The 13,517-nt window shown below is 45.3% G+C and overlaps 1 protein-coding gene across 1 annotated transcript in view; it reads left to right on the top strand.

Annotated features, from left to right (window-relative positions):
- The window catches only part of LOC117359469 (prolyl 4-hydroxylase subunit alpha-1-like), a 203,699-nt gene that overhangs the window by 165,649 nt on the left and 24,533 nt on the right, over nucleotides 1-13,517 (top strand). The window lies entirely within an intron of this gene.

Below are 13,517 nucleotides of genomic sequence, written 5' to 3'. Positions count from 1 at the left end.
TCAGGCAGATATTCCATTTACTTTATTATGCCAAAGAAATCCTCAGAAGATTGGAGGCCTATTCTGGATCTTCAGCACGTGAATGCGGCTCTCAAGATTCCTCGATTCCGAATAGAGACCGTGCAATTGGTCTTTGCAACAGTGGCCCCATGAGAGTTTCTTGCCTCTCTAGACCTCACAGCGACATACTTGCACGTTCTCATTTTTTCTGGTCCATCGCAAGTTCTTGCATTACCAGTTCTTGACCCTGCCCTTTGGGCTGGCAACAGTATCCCATACCTTCACCAAGGTGATGGTGGTAGTAGCAGTTTACCTTCGAAAGATGGGTCTCCAGGTTCACCCTTTCTCAGACAACTGGCTGATCAGAGCTCCCTCGCTGACAGAGGGACAGTTCATGGTGGAGCGGGTGCTCCAGGTGCTAGAGGAACTGGGCTGGTTTGTCAACTTCAGGAAGAGCTATCTGATGCGCACATAGTCGTTGGAATACCTGGGAGTCCTTTTCAACACGGCAGCGGGCCACATTTATCTACCAGAAGCCTGTGTGCCAGATTTCTTCTCTTCTACAGTGACCTGCTCCATTGGCATGGGATTATCTTCAAGTTCTAGGATCCATGGTTGCCTTACTGGATGTAGTTCCTTGGGTGAGGGTACACATGTGTCCTCTTCAACATGCTTTGCTCTCTCGCTGGGCTCCACACAGGAATGCCTTTGCAGGCCTGTCTTCCTTGGACTCTGGAAGCCTGAGCAAGCATGGACTGGTGGCTTCACCCACAATCGCTCCACAGGAGTGTACTGCTACTTATTGCCTATTGGATCATGGTGATGCCAGCCTTTGGAGCTTGGGGGCCCATTGTAATCATTGGCCTCTTCAGGGGTGTTGGATGCCTTTGCAGTGAAAATGATCAATCAACCGAAAATGAGTCATTCAACTAGCTCTGATGAGATTGCAGAAGACTCTGGAGGGCCAAGCAGTCAGGATCTTCTCCAACAATGCTACAGCAGTAGAAAAATATCAATGGCCAGGGAAGGGACCAAGAGCACTTCTCTGGCTGAGGAAGCTCACCTTCTTTTTCTTTGGGCGGAATGTCATCTAGTGCTGACGGCAGCACATGTGGCAGGAGTAGATAATGTTCAAGCAGACTTCCTCAGCAGACAGACAGGTTCCAAGACACAGGACCGCCTGTTGAAGAAACTGGATGTGCACAGAGTGCTTCTGTATTATTTGGAGGTCGCCAACGATTTTTGTCTATGATCCATTTGTTTGTGCCGACTCATTCAGTTAAGCGGGACTTCCAAGACCATGATTTTCAGATGGATCCGTAGGACCATTTCGGCAGCTTACATTCTTTCTGGGAAACAGTCTCCTGTTTCTATCAAAGCGCATTCTACCAGGAGTGTGGCTTCTTCCTGGGCCGAAACTAGATCTGTCTCTCCTGAGAAGATTTGCAGAGCGGAAACATGGTCTTCTTTTCACACATTTACCAAGTTGTACAGAGTGGATGTGGCAGCAAGACAGGACTCTGCCTTTGGGTCTTCAATCTTAAGGGTCAGCACAGCAAGCCTAGCTTTATGAAGGACTTCTTTTGTATGTCCCTACTGTCTAGAATGACTCGCCTATTGTACTGGAAAAAGAGATTATGCACTTACCCTAGTAAGCTCTTTTCCAGTAGATAGGTGAGACATTCTAGACTCCCGCCCTGTCTTTCCTGCGACTGCTTATAGTTTTCTGTCTGTTTATGCTTCTCCAAGCTGATTCTTAGATGCCTGTCGGCCCTTGTGGGCTGGGAAGAATTTGTATATAGGTTTCCAATTTATTGGGGAGTAGTTTTTGAGTTCCTTTAAAGCCAGTGTTGGTGGTTAACAATACTGTTTAGTTACTTTTGAGCAGAATAATTTTTTAAGCCTTTTGCTATAGGTGCCTCTATTTCATGTGTTTTAGGTGACTCTAAGTGCTTGGGTACTAACTGAAGGTGGAGCTAGAGAGCCCAGTGAAGTATAACAGAAGCAGAGTGAACAATCCGGAGTGGATTTCTTCTGCAGGAGCACGCAGCTAAGGGGAAATAACCCTATTGTCTAGAATGTCTCACCTATCTACTGGAAAAGAGCTTACCAAGGTAAGTACATCATTTCTTTTTACCTCTTTCTTCTGAGTTTCAACCTTTACGTTCCAGATGTTTTGTTTATGCTACCATTTATTAAAGGTAAAACCATTTTCAGTAAAATGGGTTATAGCTCCATGTGGGTTACTGTACAACTGTATCCTAGACATGACCTGTTTTCACCAAAAATTTCATCCTGGCAGATTTCTGTAAATTATGTTCAGGGCTGTGATATAAATTACAAAGATGAACCTTTTATACTGTTAATGTAGTGAGTGCATATTTCAAAATTTTGTACTATGTTGAAAGCTTGTTTTTAAATTGCAATGCATCTCACTGTGATAAAGCAATTGTTTATAAATGCTGGATATGCATGTTGATTCAATACAATAGAAACTGCACCCTGATAGGCCAGACTTGGAAGCCCCTCAACCAGAAAAGAGGTGCAGCATCCAGAGGGGGCTCGAGGATCCTTCAAACAGGAAAGAAGAATATCCCCAAAATGAACCCAAGGAGTGAAACACTGAGATTAGAACAGAAATATTCACAGCTGTGAAATAGAAATAACAAAAGAGCAAGTAGAAGTATTTGGCCAAATTATGCAAAATCTCTATAATGCCAGAATGGCTTTGCACTATCAGGAGGCAAAAAACCCCCCAGCCATTTTGAACCCACTCAAACTCTAAACTTCATCAGGGCCCTCTTAGGGTACGACTCAATCTTGGCTTTCCTACCTTAACAAAGACTCGATACTCTAATTCACATTTGCTAAAATGTGTCCTCGCTGCATAACTGCCTTTACATGTCTCCTATTGCTTGTCTACATCTCAGAAAACCCCAGTGGGTACTTTCGACCCAAAGGTCTCAAGCTACCAACTACTCAGAGTGACATTACGACTCCGAAAGTCACTTCTCAGGTGGCTGTCGCCAACCAATTTCTCCAGAGGTCTTCTATTCCAAACTCCATTCCATCAGAAGATTTTGACAACTGATGCCTTAATGCTCAGTTGGGGAACTCACCTTGACAGCCTTCATACCCAAAGCTCTTGAGGTTCTCAGGAAAAGCTCTCCAAATCAATCTCCTTGAGCATCATGTAATTTGTGCCCGGTAGAGCTTGGAGTCCAAGGGGTGCTGAAGCTTGACAACAGGCAGAGGGCCATTTGAAGTTGTGTGAGTGACCAGGAGAGTGAGCGGCTGGGAGAGTATTCACTGAGAGCAGCCAAGGGACCGGGGAAGTCCTCGGAAAGGAGTCCTCAGGATGAATACTGAGCAACTGGAAGAAACCTTAGGGAGTGGAGAAGTCTGAGTGACTGGAAGGAGTCTTCAGGGCATGCATCTGGGAAAACACTACTGAGGGACTAGGAAAGTCCTCAGGGTGTGAGTCTGAGAAAAGATGACTGAGCAATTGGGAGTTGGTCTGGAAGAAGGACTAGGCCAGTGGTCTCAAACTCAAACCCTTTGCAGGGCCACATTTTGGATTTGTAGGTACTTGGAGGGCCGCAGAAAAAATAGTTAATGTCTTATTAAAGAAATGACAATTTTGCATGAGGTTAAACTCTTTATAGTTTATAAAACTTTCCTTTAACAGTTAAAAGGAAAGATATTACATTACATTACATTACAGATTTCTATTCCACCATTACCTTTCGGTTCAAAGCGGATTACAAAAAGAGTTATGGAAGAAGGGTTACAATGTTAGATCAGAGAAGGTTTCCAAGAGAGGGAAAAGTAGGATCTGGGGTTAGGGAGGGGATGGTGTAAGAGGGGGGTTAAGCTTTATCATGGTATTAAGCTTTATTAAGGGATTTCTTGAAAAGTATAGTTTTTATTTCCTTTCTGAACATCTTGTAGTCTGGGGTTGTTGTCAACAGGTTGGAGACTTGGTTGTCTATCTTCGCTGCCTGAGTGGCCAGTAGTCCGTTGTATAGTTTTTTCCGTTTTACTTCTTTGATTGGGGGGTAAGTGAATGGGATGTGTGTTTTTCTATGCCTGGTAGAGGTGGTTTGGATGAGGCGGTCGTTTAGGTAGGTTGGGCAGTCTCCATTTATAGTTTTAAATAGTATACAGTAGAATTCAAATTGTATTCTTTCCTGGATTGGAAGCCAATGAGAATTGATAATGCCTCAGTAATGTGATCATGTTTTTTCAATGAATAGATGAGTCTCAGAGCTGTATTCTGAATTGTCTGTAGTTGTTTAATCATTATTGCAGGGCAGGGGAGGTAAAGGATGTTGCAATAGTCTAGGATACTTAGGATTAGAGATTGTACTAGGAGCTGAAATTGTGTTTTTTCGAAGAATTTTCAGACTTGTCTATATATAAACGATAAAGATATATAAAGATAAATAAACTATAAAGATATAAAAGATATATAAACTATAAAGAGTTTTACCTCATGCAAAATTGTCATTTCTTTAATAAGACATTAACTATTTTTTCTGCAGCCCTCCAAGTGCTCTATTTTTTCTGCAGCCCTCACATTTAAAGTTTAATATCTTTTCTTTCTCAAAACTGGCACATTTCAATCACTAAATTGAAAATAAAATCATTTACCTACCTTTGTTTGGTAATTTCATCAGTCAGTCTCTGACTATGCATCCAATATTTCTTCTCTTCTTTCAGCCTCCTGTATGCTTCCTCTCCTCCAGACCTCATTCCCTCCCCCAACTTTTTCTTTTTTTCTCTATGTCTGTCTTTCTTTGATTCCGTGTCCCATTTTTTGCTTTGTTTCTGGCTCCCTGTCCCCCCCCCTTCTTTCTTTCTTTCTTCCTTCCTTCCTACCCTCCCCCACGCCACCGCTGCCGAGGAATAGGCTGCTGCCGCTGCCGCCATATGAAACAGGCCGAGATCTCCCTCTTTCTCTTCTCCACGGGGCTGACCAACTCTCGCCGCCCGACGTCAATTCTAACGTCGGAAAGGACGTTCCGGGCAGCCAGGCAGCAATTGGCTAGCCAGAACGTCCTCTCGACGTCAGAATTGATGTTGGGCGGCGAAAGTTGGTCGGCCCCGAAGAGAAGCAGGGAGATCAAATAACACGGTGCTGGCCTGAGAAGGAAGGGAAGCAGGTTGGGCACCAATGCTCTAGACGAGCCGCACTCTAGGGAGAACAGTGGACTGCCCCCCCCCCCTTTGGTACGCCACTGGAGCAGCAGCATGTCTGGCCGGCTCTTCCGTGGATAGCGCAAAGAGCCGCCAACCCGCGGCTTTGAACGGAACGAGCCGGCCAGACACGCTGCTGCTCCAAAAGGAAGATAATGATCCAGTCCAGACCGCGGGCCGCAAATAAAATCTGGAGAGCCACATGTGGCCCGCGGGCCGCGTGTTTGAGACCGCTGGACTAGGCAGAGATTCCGATAGAGCTTGGAGTCCAGGGTAGGCTTAACCTTGACAATTGGCAGATGGACCAGTAAAGTGTGGCCAGAACACGTGGGGACACCGAATTCTGAGGTTCAGAAGACCAGTGGTGGCCCCACAAGCAGCTAGAAGTGTTTGAGGTCCAAGGCTGTTGGGGACTGGTGAGTGACCAGCAGAGAGACTGGTAATGGTACCAGGAGCTGCCAGAAGACCCAAGAGGAAGCAGCTTGTACACCCTGAGAGCATTGGCCAAAATGACTAGCAAGTGACCGGTGGAGAGACCGGTAAATGGTACCAGAAGGTGTCCAAAGAACTGAGGGCCTCTGAAGGGTCAGGGAGTACCCGGTAGAGGAACCTGGTCATGTGTTTTAGAAGAGTGTGAATGAAGTGTGTTTTATATTTGTTTTAACATACCTGGTGATGGAAGACCTGAAGTGCCTAGGAACAGACCGCTTAATGACCGCTGATCCCGATCAGATCCCTATAATCATAAGTTTCCTCTCTTTTGTTCCAGTTTCTGTGCTCCCAATCATCTGGAGTCCAATTGCCTTTCTCCTCAATTGGAGAGAAAGTTCCTTTATGCTTTCCCTCCATTTCCTCTACTCATGAAAATTCTACTCAAACTTCGCCAATAACAAGCCACCATGATTCTCATAGCACCTTGGTGTTCATGTCAACCATGGTTTCTCATTCTCTTACAATTCAGCAAAGAGGAACCCGTCACACTACAGATCTTTCCAACCTTGCTGAAACAGAACGAGGGTTCTCTCCTACACCCCAATCTATGTTTGTTGGCACTCCCAGCATGGTATCTCTCTTCCAACCAATAATTGCATATGCATTATCTGCATCAAGTGTCAGCTATCTTTGAAGCATCCAGAAAGCTTTCCATGCAGTGATGCTATCATTTCAAATGAACTCGTTTCACTCTAGATCAAAGTATCTGTCCTTTCCCATCAATCTTAGATTATCTTCTACACCTCTCCAACTCTGGACTAAAATCAATTTCAGTCAGAGTTCATCTCAGTGCTATTAGTGCTTTTCATGCACCACTGGACAAAAAGCCATTATCTGTATATCTTTTGGTTGCTAGATAAATGAAAGGTCTTCTCCATACCAGACCTCCAATCAAGCCTCCCCCTGTATCTTGGGATCTTAATTCTATCTTTTCCACTCTGAAGTCTCCTTTTTAATCATTTTTATCTTCGCCCCCTTAAACATCTTACTTGGAAAGTAACCTTCCTTATTGCCATCACATCTGCATGTTGAGTCAGTGAATTTCAAACTCTGGTGTCAGATTTGATTTGATTTTACTACTTAATATACCACTAAAAACCAAAGTGCTATAGCAGTTTACAATTCAAAAAAACAGTTCACTAAAACTAGTTACAAACTTAAAAACATTTCATTGTGCAACAACAGTTATTATTGTGCTAATTATACCACACCCACAGGACCTGCCCCAAATTCAATAATCATCTAATTGCAACCCTTATAATCAAATCCACTTATTAACAGCACACAATATTCAAGCAATGGCAACTTTGCTTGAACATTGTTCAAGCAAATGGCTCATTACATTCCACTCCCTTTGAGGACATCTGTAAGGCAGCTACCTTGTCCTCAATTCATACATTCACACCCCATTCCCTTTGAGGACATCTGTACGGCAGCTACCTTGTCCTCAATTCACACATTCACACGCCACTCCCTTTGAGGACATCTGTAAGGCAGCTACCTTGTCCTCAATTCATACCTTCACACCCCACTGCTCTTTGGAGAATCATTCCAGACAGGATAGTCTGTTCAGCCAAGCAGTTCTACAAAAAGCACAGTTACTTACCGTAACAGTTGTTATCCAGGGACAGCAGGCAGATATTCCCACACATGGGTGACGTCACCAACGGAGCCCCGCAGCGGACAGCCTCGAAAGCAAACTTGCTTGAAGATCTCGAACTTTCGAGCACTGCACCGCGCCTGCGCGCGTGCCTTCCTGCCCGAACTAGGGGGCGCATCTCCTGAGAGGATCCTCAGTTCAGATACCTAGCCAAGAAGCCAACCAGGGGAGGTGGGAGGGTTGTGGGAATATCTGCCTGCTGTCCCTGGATAACAACTGTTACGGTAAGTAACTGTGCTTTATCCCAGGACAAGCAGGCAGCATATTCCCACACATGGGTGACCTCCAAGCTAAATAGAAAGGGATGGAGGGAAGTTGGCATATTACGAAAAAAGATTTTGCAAAACAGATTGGCCAAAATGGCCATCCCTCCTGGATAAGGTATCCAGACAATAATGAGAGGTGAAAGTATGAACCGAGGACCAAGTGGAAGCCTTGCAGATTTCCTCAATAGGAGTTGATCGGAGGAAAGCTACAGACGCCGCCATAGCTCTAACTTTGTGGCCCGTCACTCGACCTTGCAAGGAAAGACCAGCCTGAGCATAGCAGAATGAAATGCAAGCAGCCATCCAGTTGGAGATTGTGCGTTTTGATATAGGACGTCCCAACCTGTTCGGATCAAAAGATATGAAAAGTTGAGGAGATGTTCTGTGAAGTTGAGTGCGTTGAAGGTAGAAAGCCAAAGCACGTTTACAGTCCAATGTATGAAGAGCCGCCTCTCCTGGATGAGAATGAGGCTTTGGAAAAAATACAGGCAAAACAATAGACTGATTGATATGAAATTCTGAAACAACTTTAGGTAAGAATTTAGGATGAGTACGTAGAACAACCTTGTCATGGTGAAAAACTGTGAAAGGTGGATCAGCCACTAGCGCTTGTAACTCACTGACACGTCGAGCAGAAGTGAGGGCGATCAGGAAAACAGTTTTCCAAGTGAGATACTTGAGATGAGCTTTGTCAAGTGGTTCAAAAGGAGATTTCATAAGTTGAGCTAAAACAACGTTGAGATCCCAAATCACAGGAGGTGGTTTAATAGGAGGATGGAGATTGAGAAGTCCTTTCATAAAACGAGAAATCATAGGATGTGCAGAAAGGGATTTTCCATCCAAAGGCTGATGAAAAGCAGCTATAGCACTAAGGTGGACTCGGATAGATGTAGTCTGAAGTCCAGATTGTGATAAATGAAGTAAATAGTCCAGAATTGATGTCAAGGAAGCAGATCTGGGAAGTAAATTACGTGTAGAACACCAAGCAGAGAATCTTGTCCACTTTTGACCATAACATTGTCTAGTTGATGGTTTTCTGGAAGCAAGTAAAATATCTTGAACAGACGGAGAAAATTGAGAAAAGTCTGTTATATAGAAAGGTACCAAGCTGTCAAATGTAGAGACTGTAGATTGGGATGAAGCAAAGATCCTTGATTCTGCGTGAGAAGAGAAGGAAATATTGGCAGAAGAAGAGGCTCCCTGGTGCTGAGTTGAAGTAGAAGGGAGAACCAAGGTTGCCTGGGCCACCGAGGAGCTATCAGAATCATGGTGGCCCGGTCTGATTTCAACTTGACTAGAGTCTTGAGAATCAGAGGAAACGGAGGAAAAGCATAAAGGAATTGATTCCTCCAGTCCAGTAGAAACGCATCCGCTTCGAGACGCTGAGGAGTATGGATGCGAGAGCAAAATTGAGGCAGTTTGAAGTTGAGAGGTGACGCAAACAGATCTATCTGTGGAGTCCCCCATCGAGCAAAAATTTAGCGAAGAGTAGGAGAATTGATTGTCCATTCGTGAGGTTGTAGAAGATGACTCAATTTGTCCGCCAAACAATTTTGTTGACCCTGAATATAAACCGCTCTGAGGAAGATGTTGTGAAGAATCGCCCATTGCCACAATTTCAGAGCCTCTTGACAGAGGGAGTGAGATCCCGTCCCTCCCTGTTTGTTGACATAATACATGGCTACTTGGTTGTCGGTACGTACTAGAATCACCATGTCGTGAAGTAGATGCTGAAAAGCTTTGAGAGCATAGAATATCGCTCTGAGTTCCAACAGATTTATAGGACACCGCCGGTCCGCTTGGGTCCAGAGCCCTTGAGTGCAAAGACCGTCCACATGAGCTCCCCATGCATACATTGACGAGTCAGTTGTGAGGACCTTCTGATGAGGAAGAGGATAAAACAGTAAACCTCTTGAAAGATTCAAAGAGAGCATCCACCAGCGGAGAGACTTCTTTAATGAAGGCGTGATGGAAATTAGTCGAGTTGGTGGATCCACTGATTGTTGCCATTGAGATGCCAGTGTCCATTGAGGAATGCGAAGGTGAAGTCTGGCAAAGGGAACCACATGAACTGTAGAAGCCATGTGACCAAGCAGAACCATCATTTTCCTTGCTGGAACAGAGGAAAGTTGGCAGAATTGGTGGGACAGTTGAAGGAGTGCATCCTGACGTGGTTGTGGAAGATATGCTCTCAGATTGATAGTGTCCAGAGTAGCTCCTATGAACTGGAGGGACTGAGAAGGAGTCAGCTGAGATTTGGGAAAATTGATGTGAAATCCCAAACTTTGAAGAAAAAGAATAGTCTGTTGGGTCGCTGCAATAACCCCTGAAAAAGAGGGAGCCTTGATGAGCCAGTCGTCTAGGTATGGAAATACTTGAAGACCTTGGTTGCGAAGAGCTGCAGCTACAACCACTAGGCATTTGGTGAAAACTCTGGGAGAAGAAGCCAGTCCGAAGGGGAGAACTCTGTACTGAAGATGAAGATTTCCTACCTGGAATCTGAGATACTTGCGAAAGTCTGGATGAATAGGGATATGAGTATAGGCCTCTTTGAGATCGAGAGAGCACATCCAATCCCCTTGATCCATCAAGGAATATAGAGTTGGCAGAGTGAGCATTCGAAATTTCTCTTTGACTAGATATTTGTTGAGAGCTCTGAGATCCAAAATCGGTCGCAAATCCCCCGTCTTTTTGGGAACTAGAAAATAACGGGAGTAGAATCCCAAGTTCCTTTGTGGAAGAGGAACTTCCTCCACTGCTCGCAGGAGAAGAAGAGCTCGAGCTTCTTGAAGAAGAAGGGGAAAATGCGACTGATTTGAAAGACACTCTCTTGGATGGCGATCTGGAGGTGCCTGAAGGAGTCGAAGAGAGTATCCCTCTCGTATGATGGTAAGTACCCAGAGGTCTGAAGTAATGAGCTCCCATTGGTGATAAAAAGTGGACAGGCGACCTCCTATGGGGAGGGGAGAATTTGGAAACAGAGAAATTTGAATGTTCAGGTCAAGATTGTCAAAAAGACTGAGCAGGCTTGGTGGCAGCAGGAGTCTGAGATTTTTGTTGCCTTTGTTGTGGAGGAGGCCGACGAGCAGGAGGTCTAGAAAAAGCAGGAGTTGTTTTCTGTGGATAGCGACGTGGAGTTTGTTTGAAACCTCTAGTTGGTACAGGTTTAGGTTTTGGACGAATGAGGGAAGCAAAAGAGCGCTCATGTTCTGAAAGACGCTTTGTAGCTGCCTCAATAGAGTCATCGAATAATTCATTTCCTTGACAAGGAAGATTAGCCAATCTATCCTGAAGGTTAGGATCCATGTCCACTATCCGTAACCATGCTAATCTACGCATGGCTACTGCAAATGCCGACACTCTAGACGAGAGTTCAAAGGCATCATAGGAAGCTTGTAGCATGAAAAGTCTCAACTGAGAAAGAGTCTTAAGGATATTTTTAAATTCTGATAGGCGATTGGTAGAGATGTCCGGGTAAAATGAAGATAAAATCTTTAAAAAATGGTTGAAGTAGGACGTAAATATGTAATTATAATTAAGAACTCTATTTGCCATCATAGAGTTCTGGTATAAACGACGTCCAAACTTATCCATGGTACGGCCTTCCCTACCAGGAGGAACCGAAGCATAGATTTTGGAGGGATGTGCTTTCTTCAATGATGATTCTACAACTAGAGATTGATGAGAAAGTTGAGACTTTTCATATCCTTTACAGGGGACCGTTCTATAACGAGATTCTAATTTGGATGGGATAGCAGTGATAGAATAAGGAGTTTCCATATTGCGAGTGAAGGTCTGCTGTAGAACAGGAGTCATAGGTAATCTGAGTGACTCTTTTGGAGGATGGGGAAGCTCCATATCCGCTAAGTATTCAGGAGTATATTTTGAGTCTGAATGAAGGTCTATCTTGAGAGCTTGGCCCATGTCAAAGATAAATTTGGCAAAAGAAATTGATTTTGGATCAGATGTTTCCTCAGGAGAACCACTGCGAGATTTATGTTGAACTGAGTAGGATGGAGAAGCCTCTCTAGAATATGGTGAAAGGTCTGATTCCAGACGCAGAGTGACCGAAGAAGCTGCACTGTGAGTTGGAGTAAGAGAATGCTTTCTTTTCAAACTCCTGGAAGGAGAAGTAGCAGGTGTACGTGTTACAGAATGAGTCGAGGTATGTGTAGGACTGTCTCGACGGACTGGCTTCGACGGTGTTCTGGATCGAGAAGGGCTTCGAGTCGAGGCTCGTCGAGATCCATGCTTCGACTTTGACTTCGAAGAACAAGGTAAAGAAGCCTCGGTATCCAAATTCGAAGACTCCCTCCGAAGCTTAGAAGGAACAGGTCTTGAATGCTTCGATCGATGCTTCGGAGGAGGTGAGCCCGGAGAAGACTCTGATGAAGAAATGTTCTTCGGTGTCCGGGATCGGCCTCGGGAGACTGGAAGCTCTGGTTGAGTGACAGGCTGATCAGTCCGAGGCAAGGTCGAGGACGGGACCAATTGAGCTACCAAGGAGGAAATCTGAGTTGTGAGTATAGATTTCAACATGTCCTCTAGCATCGGCACCGAGACAGAAGATTCTGACCTCGTAGGTGCAGCAGTACGCTCCGAAGAGGGCGACCTCGAAGGTGAGTATTCCCTTATCTTGGAGGTACGCTTCGAAGGTGGACGTGCCGAGGACTCTGGTGGCTTCTTGGATACGGCACCTGAAAGGGAACTCGGAGACTTACCCCCCGTAGAAGACTTCGTGGATGGCGTCGTCTTCAAGGCAACCGAGGCAGAATAGGTCGAGGCCTTCGAGACCGAAACTCCAGCCGGAGTCTGGGTCGAGGCCTTCGAGACCACAGGTGTCGAGGTCGTCGGAGTCGAAGCCTTCGAGACCGGAGCAGCCGCTACGGTCGAGGCCGGATCCGAAGATTGCTCCATGCCGAAAAGTTGAAAAAATTGAGCACAACGTCGTCGAAAGGCCCGTGGAGTAAGGGTGAAGCAGCGATGACAATCTTCTGGAGAATGAGAAGAACCCAGGCACTGTAAACAACGGCAGTGGGGATCGGTGACAGAAATCACCCGATTACACTGTCGACAACGTTTAAACCCGGTAAGAGGCCGGGACATGGAAAAAATAAAGTCCGTGTCGAACGAAGGAGCCTAGGCCTAGGCCCAAAGCTCGACGGCCGAACAAAAAAAGAAAAACAATATATTTTTTTTTTTTTTTTTTAATGAAAAGAAAAAGAAAGGAATAAAAAACAAGCACAGCGACCGACTTTAAGAAAAAAACAGCCGCGGTGATGAGAAGGCAATTGCTGCAGAGAAAGAGAACGTGTCTTCTTGTCTCCGCAGAAATAAACGAACTGAGGATCCTCTCAGGAGATGCGCCCCCTAGTTCGGGCGGGAAGGCACGCGCGCAGGCGCGGTGCAATGCTCGAAAGTTCGAGATCTTCAAGCAAGTTTGCTTTCGAGGCTGTCCGCTGCGGGGCTCCGTCGGTGACGTCACCCATGTGTGGGAATATGCTGCCTGCTTGTCCTGGGATAATGTATTCTCCACTTAGATACCAACTTCCTTCCAACACTTTTGGTTTTGCCAGGCTCTTGGTAGTTGTCAGTAACCCTCTTCTCAGAGGCATGATTCTGGCAGCTAGGGAGTCCCACATATGAGAATATGCTGTCTGCTTGTTCTCGGATAAAGCACAGTTGCTCACCTGTAGCAGATGTTATCCGAGGGCAGCAGCCAGATAGTCTCACAACCCTCCCACCTTCTCTAATTGGCTTCTTAGCTTTGTTACTGAACTAAAGGTCCCGCAAGCTTACATTAGGCAGGAAGGTACCAATGCATGCGTGGTAGGGGCAGTCTCAAGACTTTTAAAGTGACAACACACTTTTTCACGGTCTGAATGACATCACCCACATGT

The sequence above is a fragment of the Geotrypetes seraphini genome, chromosome 4 (genome assembly GCF_902459505.1).
Source record: "Geotrypetes seraphini chromosome 4, aGeoSer1.1, whole genome shotgun sequence".
Classification (NCBI taxonomy): domain Eukaryota; kingdom Metazoa; phylum Chordata; class Amphibia; order Gymnophiona; family Dermophiidae; genus Geotrypetes; species Geotrypetes seraphini.
Note: the sequence above shows the minus strand (reverse complement) of the source record. Positions and strands in the feature narration are given on the sequence as shown.